General features: G+C 38.2%; 1 protein-coding gene across 9 annotated transcripts in view; it reads left to right on the forward strand.

The window, feature by feature from the left end:
• The window catches only part of FRS2 (fibroblast growth factor receptor substrate 2), a 178,072-nt gene that overhangs the window by 65,274 nt on the left and 99,164 nt on the right, over positions 1–13,634 (forward strand). For 2 of the 9 annotated variants that reach the window (XM_077111389.1, XM_077111391.1), the window contains one exon: positions 7,357–7,481. The exons of 6 other annotated variants lie outside the window; for them this stretch is intronic. The gene's annotated coding sequence lies outside the window, so the exon portion shown is untranslated. Of the gene's footprint in view, positions 1–6,404; positions 6,589–7,356; positions 7,482–13,634 lie in introns of those variants that run through there. One more of the 9 variants, XM_077111396.1, reaches the window with a different exon arrangement.

Genomic DNA, 13,634 nt, shown 5'->3' on the forward strand with positions numbered 1-13,634 from the left:
TAGTATTTTTCTATGTATTCTTTCACATTCTTCTTTATGCTTCTAGTGTCTTCTTGATCTCCTTTATGTCTTTAGCTGACTCGTTGAATTTATGTAGTAGAGTTATATGAACATCTTTGATTAATTGTTCCAGAGCCTGGTCTCCTCTTTGTTTTAATTGGACATTAGACTGCACTAATCACATGCTTTGTGATTTTCTGTTGCCTTCGAAGCATTTAATTATCTTCATAGTGTTACTTTGGAATTTGATTTTATGCAGCAGTCTAAAGATTTGTATTTATGGAATGGGTGTGGGGTGGGTCCCAGTGGTGTGACCAAGAGCGGTGCAAGGCTAGGCATGGGGTTTGGGTGTTAGGGTGTTGCCTGGGAAGTTGGTGTGTGGGTTGCAGGCTTGTGGGGCATGGCCTGAGGCTGTGAGGGTGGGGTGTGTGGGTGCACAAACTGGGAGACTCAGAGGCAGGGCACATCGGGGCAGATGAAGGGTGTTGTGTGGGTGTGCAGGAGGTGGGTTTGTGGGGGGCAAGGTGTGGGTACGTGGGGGTGGTGTGTTGGGTTTGGGGCGCAGGGATTGTGGGACACTGGTGTGCATGTGTGTGGGTCACAGGTGAGGTTCAGGGATTGGTAGTGGAATAACAGTGTAGGTGGGGTGTGTCCTGAGCATTGGTGCATGCAGTGGGGTGTTGGGTGGGGCGTGGGTGAATGTGAGTGCATGTTGTGGGGCGATGTGGCACAGGTTGGAGGCGTTGTAGGTATACACGTGAGTACGTGTGAGGGTTGCAGGGTGCAGAGTAGGCAGGGTGCAGAGTTGGTGGGTCACGGGTGTGTACGTGCGCTGGGTGGGTGTGGATTCATGCATGCCCATATCATGTATTTTAAAAGGATATCGGAATCAAGTTTAATTGTGCATGGGCATTTTATTAAAAGTAAATATGTGTATCTCCTTTTCCTTCTTCTCAAGTATAACATATCAGTGCCTTGTGCTGGTTGTTGTGAGCTTTTAGATTGGAGATATTTTGCAGGGGTGGAAGAGATAGTATAGAAATCTTTGAGCATCTTTTGGGGGGAAAATGGGGTCAGGGTGTCCCTTAGGCTTAAAGCAAAATGCGTCTCACAGAATGACCTTTCTCTGCAGTCATTCAGAACTATTTCCCATGAGACAAAAACAGAAAGCCTACCTCTGGTAAAACAGACTTGCCTCAGGGTGAAAGGGCAGAGTAAAGAAAGGGTTGGACAGAAAATATACGATGACTCTTTTTGAGAACTCAGAAGTATCCCTTCACCCATTTTGAATTGAGCTAAAAAATGGAATCTTCATAAAAATGGGATTCAGTAAGCTTGAAACTGTTCATAGAAGTATGCTTAACTTTAATTCAGATTGATTAGCTTTTAATAATGTTAAGTGGCACAAACATAAATATACTAAAACTTGTATTAATCTCTGATGGGCCTCTGACTGGACTTTGGGTTTGGTTGTGTTCAAATCCGGTTTGTTCTTCTAAAGTTGAATTCACTCAACCATGTCCTTTTTTTTTTTTTTTTAACTTTTTTTGTTGTATAGTATATTTATACAAAGCAAAGAAATAAAAAAGCACTACTTTTCAAAGCACTCTTCAACAAATGGTTATAGGACAGATCTCAGAGTTTGTCATGGGCTACCATACAATCCTCTCATTTTTCCTTCTAGCTGCTCCAGAATATAGGAGGCTAGAGGGCTTAAATATGTTTTTATCATCACAATTGACTTTTTTTCCTTCTTTTTTTTTGAAAAATAGCATATATACAAAAAAGCTATAAATTTCCAAGCACAGCCCCACAATTAGTTGTAGAACATATTTCAGACTTTGACATGGGTTACAATTTCACAATTTTAGGTTTTTACTTCTAGCTGCCCTAAAATACTGGAGACTAAGAGAGTTACGATTAAATGATTCAACATTCATATTCATTTGATAAATCCTGTCTACTATGTATAACTCCACCATCACCTTTGATCTTTCCATACCTTTCTTTAGAGTTATTTGGGGTATGGCAAGTCTAAATTTTTAATATTGAAAGAGTCTGTCACTAATATGGGTAAGGAGATGGAAATATCTGATGTTCTGGAGAGGCCGGGCTAGGTTTCAGATAGACTTATCTGGATCAGGGACACATCTAGAGGTTGTAGATGTCTGGGAAGTTACTCTAGTATTGTCATGCATGGAACCCTCATGGAATCTTATATTTTGCCCTAGGTGTTCTTTAGGATTCGTTGTAATGGTCCTGGTTGAGGGTTGGCAGGTTATGGTAGGTAGCAAGGTCTACCTGAAGCTTGAGTTAAAAGCAACCTCCAGAGAAGCCTCTCGACTCTATTTGAACTTTCTCTGCCACTGATACTTTATTAATTACATTTATTTTCCCCCTTTTGGTCAGGATGGAATTGTTGATCCCACGGTACCAGGTCTGGATTCATCCCTGGAAGTCATCCCTGGGGCCTATTTAGATTTATTCTTTTTGGAGTTTGCTGGGCTTCTTTAACTTGTATATTTAATTCCTTTATGAGGATTGGGAAATTTTCCCTCATTATATCCTCAACTACTCTTCCTAGCCTTTTACTCCTCTCTTCTCCTTCTGGGACGCCATTGATTCTTATATTTACGCACTTTGTTTTGTCTATCATTTCCTTGAGTTCCCATTCAATTTCTTCCATCTTTTTGCCATTTGCTGTTTTGAGTCTTCCAAGTCAATTATTCTGTCCTGTATATCCTTTATTCTTTCTTCTATCTCTTCAAGTCTGGAGTAGTGTGCCTCTAGGATGTTTTTTATTTGGTGAACAATGTCTTTAATCTCTGTGATATCTACTATTTTTCTATTTATCCTTTCAAATTCCTCTTTATGCTCTTCTGTTGTCTTCTTAATCTCCTTTATGTCATTTGCTGTTCCACTTATTTTATTAAGTAGAATTGTATGAACATGTTTGATTATTTGTTCTGACGTCTCTGTCTCCTCCGGTGTTCTAATTTGGTCATTAGGCAGGGCTATATCCATCTGCATTATGATATGCTTAATGAACTTCTGCTGTCTTCATGGCATGTAAATATCTTCATTGATTTACTTTGGGAGTTGATTTCTTTCAGTAGTCTAAGGCCTTGTGTTTGTGGGATGAGCAGGGCACGGGTTGGGCACTCAATGTGGTGATTTGTTTTAGGTATAGATGCAGGTTCGGGATGTTACACTGATGCTTGTGAATGTGGGCACCCAGCGGCCAGGGAGAATGTAGCTGTGCAAGTGCACTGGTCTGGGGGGGTGTAACTTTAGTATGTGCTGGTTTAAGACCTGGGACCCTTTGTGTTCAGGTGTGGAGATGTGGCAGCAGCTTGTTATGCCTTTTTGGATTGGGGGCAGATGTGATCCAGCTGTGGAGGTCAGCATTTTCTCAGAGCTGGGAAATGTGGCTGAGGGCCGTGCACATGTGCTGTTCTAGGACTGTTGTAAAGTGCGGTTCCCAGAGCTGAATGATGTGATGGGAGGCCCTTGTGCATGCATGGTTCTGGGAGTGCCATAAATGGATGCGCAGAGCTCAGGCAGGTTGGAGTAAGGCTTGTGCCACAATGGGCAGGGGTGAGGCAGGGGTAACCTAGGTTTGGAGGTTAGTGCCCACAGTCTTTATGCACTGGCAATAGCCTGTGGGGACCAGGGAGTAGGAGATGGTGCTCGGGAGGGGTGCAGAAGAGGTGGGTTGGACTGCATTTGTGTTAGGGGTGTGGGAAAGGTATGTGCACTGAGGGCTAGTGGGACGGATGCACCTGGAGTGTGGGGAATAGGAATGGATAATGGGGTTTGTGTGCCTGGGGTATGGGGTGAGTCACTGGTCACAGGGTTGTGCTGGTGAGGGTGCTCAAGGAACAAGCCTGGCTTACTTCCTAGTCCTGGACTCCCATCCGTCTACTCGCACGGATTCCCCGCCTCCATGCCAGGCTCCAGCTTTCTGCCTCTCAGTTGTTCGGCCTCTGCAACCAGGGCTGCTGCATGTGCTGCAGAAGGCTCTCCCAGGTCAGTCGCATTCCCAAATTACCACCTCAGTCTCCCTTCTGTCCCTTCTCTAAGTTTCTGTGGAGCAGGGCTAAGCTTGAGCTAGTCTATTCATCCATCTTCCTGGAAGTCTCCTCTTAGCCATGTCCTTTTAATTCTAATTTGATATCGTGGGGGTAGACCTATTCTATGGTGGGATCTTTTTTTTTTTTCTTTTGTGTGGGCAGACACCGGGATTCAAACCCTGGTCTCTGGCATGGCAGGAGAGTACTCTGCCTGCTGAGCCACCATGGCCTACCCTGGTGGGATCTTTTGATTTAACTTTTTTCATTTAGATGTAAGCCATGAAATTGTGGGTTTGTCCTTTTGACTCGACTATTTCTATGGAACTTTGACCTCTCCCATTCAAGATTGGTCTTAATTATTTTACTGGATTCCTTAGTAGAGCCAACACATATGTTTGGAGGGGACAGATATTTATTTCCCAAGAGATGTTACTAAGGACTCACAGGAGTTGAAGGTGCCTACACAGGAACAGAGAAATGAAAGTAAGACAAAGGCATTTGGAGATGCTAAGCTAAGAGGTGAAACTCAGAGTTTTCCCTGAAGAACCTGAGTGTGGACCCAAAGGTGCTTAGAAAAAGCCACTAAAATCAAAACTTAAAGCTGCAGAAATAGGAGTAAGGGCCAGCAGATGTTGCCATGTGCCTTCCCATGTGACAGAGAAACCCAGATAATCGTCAGCGTTTCCCTCATAGTCAAAGTATCCTTTTCTGGATGTCTTAGTTTGGATGTTTTTATTTTCTTGGCACTGTAAACTCATGACTTAATAAATCCACTTTATAAAACTAAAGAAAAAGTTGAATTCGCTCTAGTGCTTAGCCCTGCTCCCTCTTTATTTTGTCCAGTGGAGCCCTAATTCTAAACATCAGTAGGATATGTACTTGGCATCCCAGATAATAATTAGGAGTAGGCTGTTCCCAGTGCCTGCCCATACAAAAAAAAAAAAAAAAAAAAAAAAAAGAGTAGGGTGTACGGAAAGATTGTCGGTATTTTGTGTGGGAAAGAAAGCCACTATCGTTTTGTCTTTGCAGTTTAAATGCCAAAAATCTTCCATGGAACATATCCGCATGTAGATAAATGTGAGGTCTTACTTCTTTTTGGATTTTCAGTATTTAAAAATTGGTTTCTTCTATAGAATGTTATTGACCTGTACTGACCCCTGTCTGTAGAAACACATATTTGGAATAATATTTGGAAAACATTAAGTAGCTTTTCAAAATGAAGAAGTAAAAAAGGATATCAGGTAAGGCTTAATGTCTCATCAAATTGTTTTAAGGGTTAGAGAAACAAATTCAGGGCTAAGCAGCCAACAGTAATGCCTAAAATCACATTGTATGAAGAATCCCAGGAGGATACCAGTACAGTGCTGAGACAGAGAGACACCACAGTCTGCTCCAGTGTCATCGCTAGCTCTGGTTGATGAAATGCTGCTTCTTCTGCCCTTGACTTGATTTTCCTGCAGTTGTTCTGCCATTGGTAGAAAGAGAGGGTTCCTTCTGGTTCTGCTTGTCTCTCTTACTAGTTACCCATTCCTAGTCTAGGCTGAGCTTGTGATTGACAGAGCCCATGGCCTAGATGTATAAGAGATGTAGGAAAATGTTTACTCTTCTAAAGTCATAGTATGGGAGAAGTTCTCAAATTTCAGAAGGGAAAAGTTTGGGTGCTAGACAGAAAGTATGATAGATGTTCACTGCATCTGATGTTTCAAATATAGGGTGGTATCCTGAGTATGTTTAATGTATGTTGAGCCTTCTCTATGTGCCAGACACCATGCTAAGTGTTTAACAAGCATTAGCTCATGTGATCTTTACAACAGCCCTTCTTAGTTTCACTGTAGAGGTGAGGAAATAGGCTGACAACACAGTAACATACCCCTAAATTATAAAGTTTGTCATGGCAGGCAAGGACACAAACAAAGCTGTAATTCCAAAGTCTGTGCTCATAATAGCTATATTAAACTGACTCTTTTAATGGCTTTCTGATATATTTAACTCAAAACCCTTTAAATGAGTCTGTTAAATTGAGTCTAAGTTTATTAATATCTTGTGTATATGTATATAGATTTAGGCGTCTTAATGGAAGTTGAAAATTCGTGGTTTTAATTTGCTTTCATGTTTTCAGAAAATGACTCCTTTTAGATTCTTTTTATCATTTTATGATTATTTTTGCAATTCACTTTGCTTCAGGCTACCACCTGATAAAATACTTTTTAAATTTCAGTGCTTGGAAGTGAGCTATTGAGCGAGACCAGCAGACATGAAGGAGAGGGGGAAATAGAGTTCCCTAGACTGAGGGGGCATGGAGGGAGGGAGGGAGGGAGAAAGAAATGAAACACTCACAGACAGAATGAGAGACAAAGACAAATATATATGGGAGGAAAGTCACACAATAATATCCTAAATGCAGCATTCTTTATATCCTTTGTTATTTGTAATGCTAGGTTGAAAAACAATGATACTCTTCTCCTTCTGATTTTTTTTTTCCCAGTTTGAATCAGTGCTTTGCCGAAAGCAAACAGTATGTTCTTAACCTCTTTACCAGTTTGCATTTTAAGTTGACTTATGTATTTTTGTTTTAAAGCCTTAAAAAAAATCTATGATATATAGAAGTAAGAAACAGGAGCTGTTATTTAACTTGGGAAGTAACCAAGTACTCAAGTTACTGTGAAGCCAAGCAAACGACAGTATTTCTTAATAAACCACAACTCTTATTAATTGTTCCTTTAGTACAAGTCTGTCAGTGCAGAATTTTCTGTGCTACCAGAACAACACCAAAATAGCAATTTATAATAATGTTATTTTATTCACTTGTGCCTTGGGGGTTAAATGGGACTATAATTTTTGTGAAAGTGAGTAGATCAAATCCTCTTTCACACACGCTCTTAAATACTGTCTAAATGTGTGCTGGGTACTAGTTAATTGCTTGATGTAAGGTAAATGTCCATGAAGTTAAAAGTGATTTTTGTCCTCTTTAAATGCTAAAATTTTAATACTAGTATATTGTGCTTTTTGCCCTTACCCTCATCTAATCCTTCTTAGGATATGCTATTATTTCTCTAAGAATTTTTTGTTCTTGGTACAACGCAAACTATATGAAATGGATTTTTGTTTAAATGTAGCTGATGCTATGTACTATGCTACTGCACTACTCTATTTGAGCTTTATACCTCTTAAACACATTGTTTTAGTGAACCATCTATCCTCAGATAAGCAGTAGTCCTTTTATTAAGCTACCAGGTTGAAAACAAGGTGTTGTACTGTGTTTTATTTTTCTTGTGTTCATCAGCTAATGGTGCATTTAAGTAATCATCTGTGTAAGAAAAGCTATGCATATCTTCCCACACTGTGTACACTGCCCTGAAGAGCTGGACCAAGGAAGCAAGTTATTTATTATGTTTGTCATCCTGAAAGGTACACAGGTCATTCTTTTTTTTGAATCACTATATTTTGATTTCTTTTGGTCTCTAGTGTCCTGGAACAGCTAGAAGCAAAAATTTGAAGTTGTGGAACTACAACCCATACCAAATTCTTTTTTTTTTTTTAACTTTTTTTATTGATTAAAGAAATTAACAAACAAAACATTTATAAATCATTCCATTCTACATATATAATCAGTAATTCTTAATATCATCACATAGTTGCATATTCATCATTTCTTAGTACATTTGCATCGATTTAGAAAAAGAAATAAAATGATAATAGAGAAAAAAAACTATACGTACCATACCCCTTACCCCTCACTTTCATTTACCACTATTTCAAACTGAATTTATTTTAACATTTGTTCCCCCTATTATTTATTTTTATTCCATATGTTCTACTCTTCTGTTGATATAGTAGCTAAAAGGAGCATCAGGCATAAGGTTTTCACATTCACAGAGTCTCATTGTGAAAGCTATATCATTGTTCAATCATCATCAAGAAACATGGCTACTGGAACACAGCTCTACATTTTCAGGCAGTTCCCTCCAGCCTCTCCACTACATCTTGAACAACAAGGTGATATCTACTTAATGCGTAAGAATAACCTCCAGGATAACCTCTCGACTCTGTTTGGAATCTCTCAGCCATTGACACTTTGCCTCATTTTACTCTTCCCCCTTTTGGTGGAGAAGTTTCTCTCAGTCTCTTGATGTTAATTCTCAGCTCATTCTAGGGTTTTTCTCAGTCCTTTGATGCTGAGTCTCAGCTCATTCCAGAATCTTTGTCCCACTTTGCCAAGAAGGTCCACACCCCTGGGAGTCATGTCCCATGCAGAGAGGGGGAGGGTGGTGAGACTGCTCATCATATTGTCTGGAGAGAGAGGCCACATCTGAGCAACAAAAGAGGCTCTCTTGGGGGTGATTCTGAGGCCTAAATTTTAAGTAGACTTGACCTATCTTTTGTGGGGTTAAGTTTCATGTGAACAACCCCCAAGAGTGGGGGCTCAGCCTACATCTTTGGTTGTCCACACTGCTTGTGAGAATATCAAGAATTCAACTTGGGAAAGTTGAATTTCTCCCCACTCTCACCATTCCCCGAAGGGGGCTTGCAAATACTTTTCCAGTCACTGATCAAATCATTCTGGGATACATCAGGGCATCACTCTGGACAAACCAACAAAATCTCATGTGCTACCTGAGATTCCAGGTACTTATGACATTCAGTCAAACTATCTGCATGAGTTATATGGAAATGCTCTAGTCAAAATCTAAATTTTATAACAAATTAACATTTTTTGCTTTAGTCTCACCACAGGTCATTCTTAATTTCCCTTATCTTATATATTGTACCCAAAATTCATGCATTCATTTAAATTTTTCAGCCTTGCTGTCTGTTAAATACGTTATGTATATATTAAACTAAAATGTAGATTTGTTTGGAATGGGTAATTCTTGGGGAAAATACCATTTATAATGTAAGCTTCAATTCTGTCATTGTTCATAAGCTGTTTCAGTTTCATCTGTAAAATATAAAATGATTCCACAGGCTTTTTTATTTTATTTTATTTTTTCCTTTCTCCACTCTCAAAATCTGTTCTTTCTAACATGGTCAGTTTATGAGCTGGATTTCTTGCCCTCCTTCCTGCCATTTAAATATAAACAATTAAGCAAGTTGTTTATATATATACACCAGAGGAGATATAAGTTAAAGAGGGCTTCCGAGTTTGTTTGAATTATCTAAATTATCTGAATTAACCAAAAGTTTTGAGGATTTCAGGAGGACCAATATTTCATAGCAGTCACTTGGAGAAAACAGATATAACTTATATTGAGTGCTTGGGATTATGGATTTATTAAGGGCCTTTTCACGAGATATTAATCCATTTCTTGATTTGCTGAAAATTGGAAGGGTGTTGGTCATTCCTGCTTTCGTTATCCCTCGTACGACGCCCACCATGAGAAATTATCTTAAATGTTTGATTGTGGTAAAAGTTGTCTCTATATCCCATACATAGCTGAAAAATTCTGAGTTTACTAGAGCTTCTTAAGAATGGAGATAGGTTTTTTTTTTCTTCTAATAGATAAAGGAGGAATCCAGGAAAAAAAAGTATAACTATTCTTAGTTTACTTAATTTTCAAGTTATGGATTATTCCCTGGAACATAAGGGAGCTTAAGTGAGCTTTATGAAAATTGCTTCCACTTCTGAGAAGGTTGATGGAACTGGGGGTGACATACCTGTATGTCTCAAGAAGAGGCTATTAAATAACTGAACTCCCTGGAGTAGTAGGAACAAAGGCAAACTTGCTTTAATACCAAGTTACTCTCCATAGTGAATATTTTGTTGTGTATTACATTAAAATTCATAGAAAGTAATAAGGCCCCTGGATCTGATGTTTAGATTTTTATACTTCTTATTCATAATGCTGAAGGAATGGAAGTTCTTACTTTGATGTTCTAAACAGAATAACAATATTAAAATGTAATATTGTTTCTCACTAAGAAGTGCATCATGACTGAAAATGTAAGTATCTGTTTATAGACAAAATTAAATTTCAAGCAACAGTACTTATACATATTCTGTGAGTATATGCAAGAGGAAAGAAGGGAGGGAGGGAAAGACAAACACAAAGAAAGAGTGAAGGAGAGAGAGAGAGATTGTGTGTATGATAAAAGCAAAGTTTTAAGAAAGAGTACATACTCCATATGCTGTGTACTTCCTTGACATTAAAAAAACAAAAGTAAACATCACAGATGATGCCTGAAACAATGATTTTAAAACCATGCAGACCATCTAATTGTGTTTGAATCTAGGTTTGCATACATGAAATACTGAATACCGATGCGTTTGCATTTTGTTGTTTTGAAAGAAATACTAAAATTCTATGGTGTTTTATAAGGTTGAATTATTTATAATTGATGTCCTTGGTATATGCCCTCCCTTCCCTCACCTTCCCGTCTCTTTATTATCCTTAACCATCATGCAGTGATTTGAGTATTTTGAGGGAGATTTTTGTTTTTGAGTTTAATTTATGCTGAAATTCCCCAGTACACACAAATATTTGGAAGAGTAGAGCCTGTATTTAGGTCTTTGGGAGATTAAATTGATCAGTCAGTTGAGTCCTGGTCTTTGCAAACAGTACATGGTAAATTGATGTTTAAATGGTATGCTTTTTGTCATGAGGATAATTTGTTCTGAGGAATTTTTATTTTCTTTAAATAATTGTGGGCATTAGTGCAGCAAGGCCCATTTCCTGCATAACAGGTCCTTATAGTTAAGGAATTGCCTTGATTTTTATTTTAGAATAAATATGTTACTTTTATTTGCTTTGTGATAGGCAGTGTTGCATCTAATAATCAATTAAGCTTATAACTTAGAAAGGAAATATCCCTATACAATATTTTCTGATTAATAACAATTAAAAAATTGGATTTTGTTGAGTGTGAAGAATTAAGATCAGTGTTAACTGATGCTATCAGGAATTAAGGTGCTCCCCACAAAGGATTTTCCAGAGAAGGAAAAGTAGGTGTTATAACTTAACCCTGATATTAATAGAATACTTTAATGTGCATGAGTATAGACAGATAGAGGCAGACAGAAAGAGACAGAGAGAGAAAGGAGAGAATGAGAGAAATATCCCAAACATTCAGAAAAGTACAGCAACTATTTTGACCAAAACTACCTGCATTCCCACTCTGTTAAAACCCTAGCATTTTTTCCCCTGACTTCTTGGAAAATATGGAATAGCAGTCAGCTGTTTAGTGGTGATTGAGGTTAATCATTATGAATAAATACCAATAATTGTGCCCTTACTCATTTCCCTTAAAACCAACTGCTGTAGGGTTTTCTTCTGATTCAACCGTTAAAATCGAAGTTTCTTATTGTATAGCAGTGAACTTTTCCTGTTTGTCCTCTTTTTTCTTTTTAACTTTTTTATTCCATAGTATAACATATATACAAAGCAAAGAAATTTAAAAAACAATAGTTTTCAACGCACTCTTCAACCAGTAGTTACAGGACAGATCCCAGAGTTTGTCATGGGCTACCATTCAATCCTCTCCAATTTTTCCTTCTTGCTGCTTCAGAATATAGGCAGCTGGAAGGTATAACTATTTTTTTTATCACCACAGTCGACTTTTTTTACTTTCTTTTTTGTGAAAAATAACATATATTCAAAAAAGCAATACATTTCAAAGCACACCACCACATTTAGTTGTAGAACATGTTTCAGAGTTTGACATGGGTTACAATTCCACAGTTTTAGGTTTTTACTTTTAGCTGCAGACTAAACGAAATACTAATTCACTGATTCAGCAATCATATTCGTTTGTTAAATCCTATCTTCTCTGTATAATTCCACCATCACCTTTGATCTTTCTATCCCTCTCTTTAGGGATGTTTGTGCTATGACAATTCTAACTTTTTCATATTGGGAGGGTCTGTCATTAATATGGGGTAGGGAGATGGAACTAGCTAATGCTCTGGAAGGGCTGGACCCTCTAGGTTTCAGGACTTATACTGGTCCAGGGATCCATCTGGAGGTTGTAGATTTCTGGAAAGTTACACTAGTACATGGAACCTTTGTGGAATCTTACACATAGGTGTTCTTTAGGATTGTCTGGAATGGTCTTGGGTGGAGTTTGACAGGTTATGATATGTAGCAATGTCTAACTGAAGCTTGCATAAGAACAACATCGAGAGTAGCCTCTTGACTCAATGTGAACTCTCAGCTGCTGATACTTGATTACTTAACACTTCTTTCCCCCCTTTTGGTCAGAATGGAATTGTTGATCCCATGGTGCCAGGGCCAGATTCATCCCCGAGAGTCTTCTCCCATGTCACCAGATTTTTGCCATTTCTTGTTTTTTGATATAGGCATATAGGGCAATAAATTTCCTTCTCAGCACAGCCTTTGCCATATCCCATAAGTTCTGATAAGTTGTATTCTCATTTTCATTTGTCTCCAGATAGCTGCTGATTTCCCTAGCAATTTCTTCTTTGACCCACTGGTTGTTTACGAGTGTTATTCAATCTCCACATATTTGTGAATGTTCTCATTCTTTGGTGGTTATTGAGATCCAGCTTCACCCACTGTGATCAGAGAAAGTGCTTTGAATATATTTTTAATTTATAAAAACCTGTTTTATGCCCCAGCATATGATCTATCCTGGAGAATGTTCCATGATCACTAGAGAAGAATGTGTATCCTTGTGTTTGGGGTGGAATGACCTATATATGTAGGTCTAATTCATTTATTAAGTTGTTTAACTACTCTGTTTCCTAGCTGTCTGTAGAGAAGAGTGGTGTATTGAAGTCTCCTACTATTATTGTTGAAACATCTGTTGCTTCTCCCAGTTTTGCCAGTGTCTGTCTCATGTCCTTTGGAGCGCCTTGATTGGGAGCATATACATTTTTGATTGTTTTATCTTCTTGGTGAATTGTCCCTTTAATTAATATATAGTGTCCTTCTTTGTCTCTTATGACATCTTTACATTTAAAGTTTGTTTTGTTGATATTAGTATAGCTATTCCTACTTTGTTTTGATTATAACTTGCTTGGAACATCTTTTTCCATCCTTTGATTTTCAATCTATTTATATCCTTGTGTCTAAGATGAATCTCTTAAAAGTAGCATATAGCTGGATTATATTTCTTAATCCATTCTGCCAATCTGTATCTTTTTTAAGTGGTATGTTTAGTCTGTTAACATTCAGTTATTACTGAAAAGGCCTTTCTTGAATCCACCATCTTGTCTTTTTTATTTGTCAGAAGCATATATTCTTTTCCCTCTTTCACTTTTTATCCTTTAAGTTTTCCTTACTGGTACTCTTCAGTTCTGTGCCCTCCTTCAGACTTCCCTCTTCTGTCCTTTTTTTGTTTTGTTTTGTTTTGACTGACAGAGCATCCTTTAGTATTTCTTGTGGAGCCAGTTTCTTGTTGACAAATTCTTTCAGGATTTGTTCGTCTGTGAAAAGTTTAATCTCTTCCTCAGTTTTGAAGGACAGTTTAGCTGGGTTCAGAATTCTTGGCTGGAAGTCTTTCTCTTTCAGGATCTTAAATATATCATACCAGTACGTTCTCTCCCCTGTGGTGCCAGTTGAGTAGTCTGACCTCAGTCTTATGTGGTTTCCCTTGTATGTAGTA

Source organism: Tamandua tetradactyla, chromosome 7 (assembly GCF_023851605.1).
Source record: "Tamandua tetradactyla isolate mTamTet1 chromosome 7, mTamTet1.pri, whole genome shotgun sequence".
NCBI classification, from domain to species: Eukaryota; Metazoa; Chordata; class Mammalia; order Pilosa; family Myrmecophagidae; genus Tamandua; species Tamandua tetradactyla.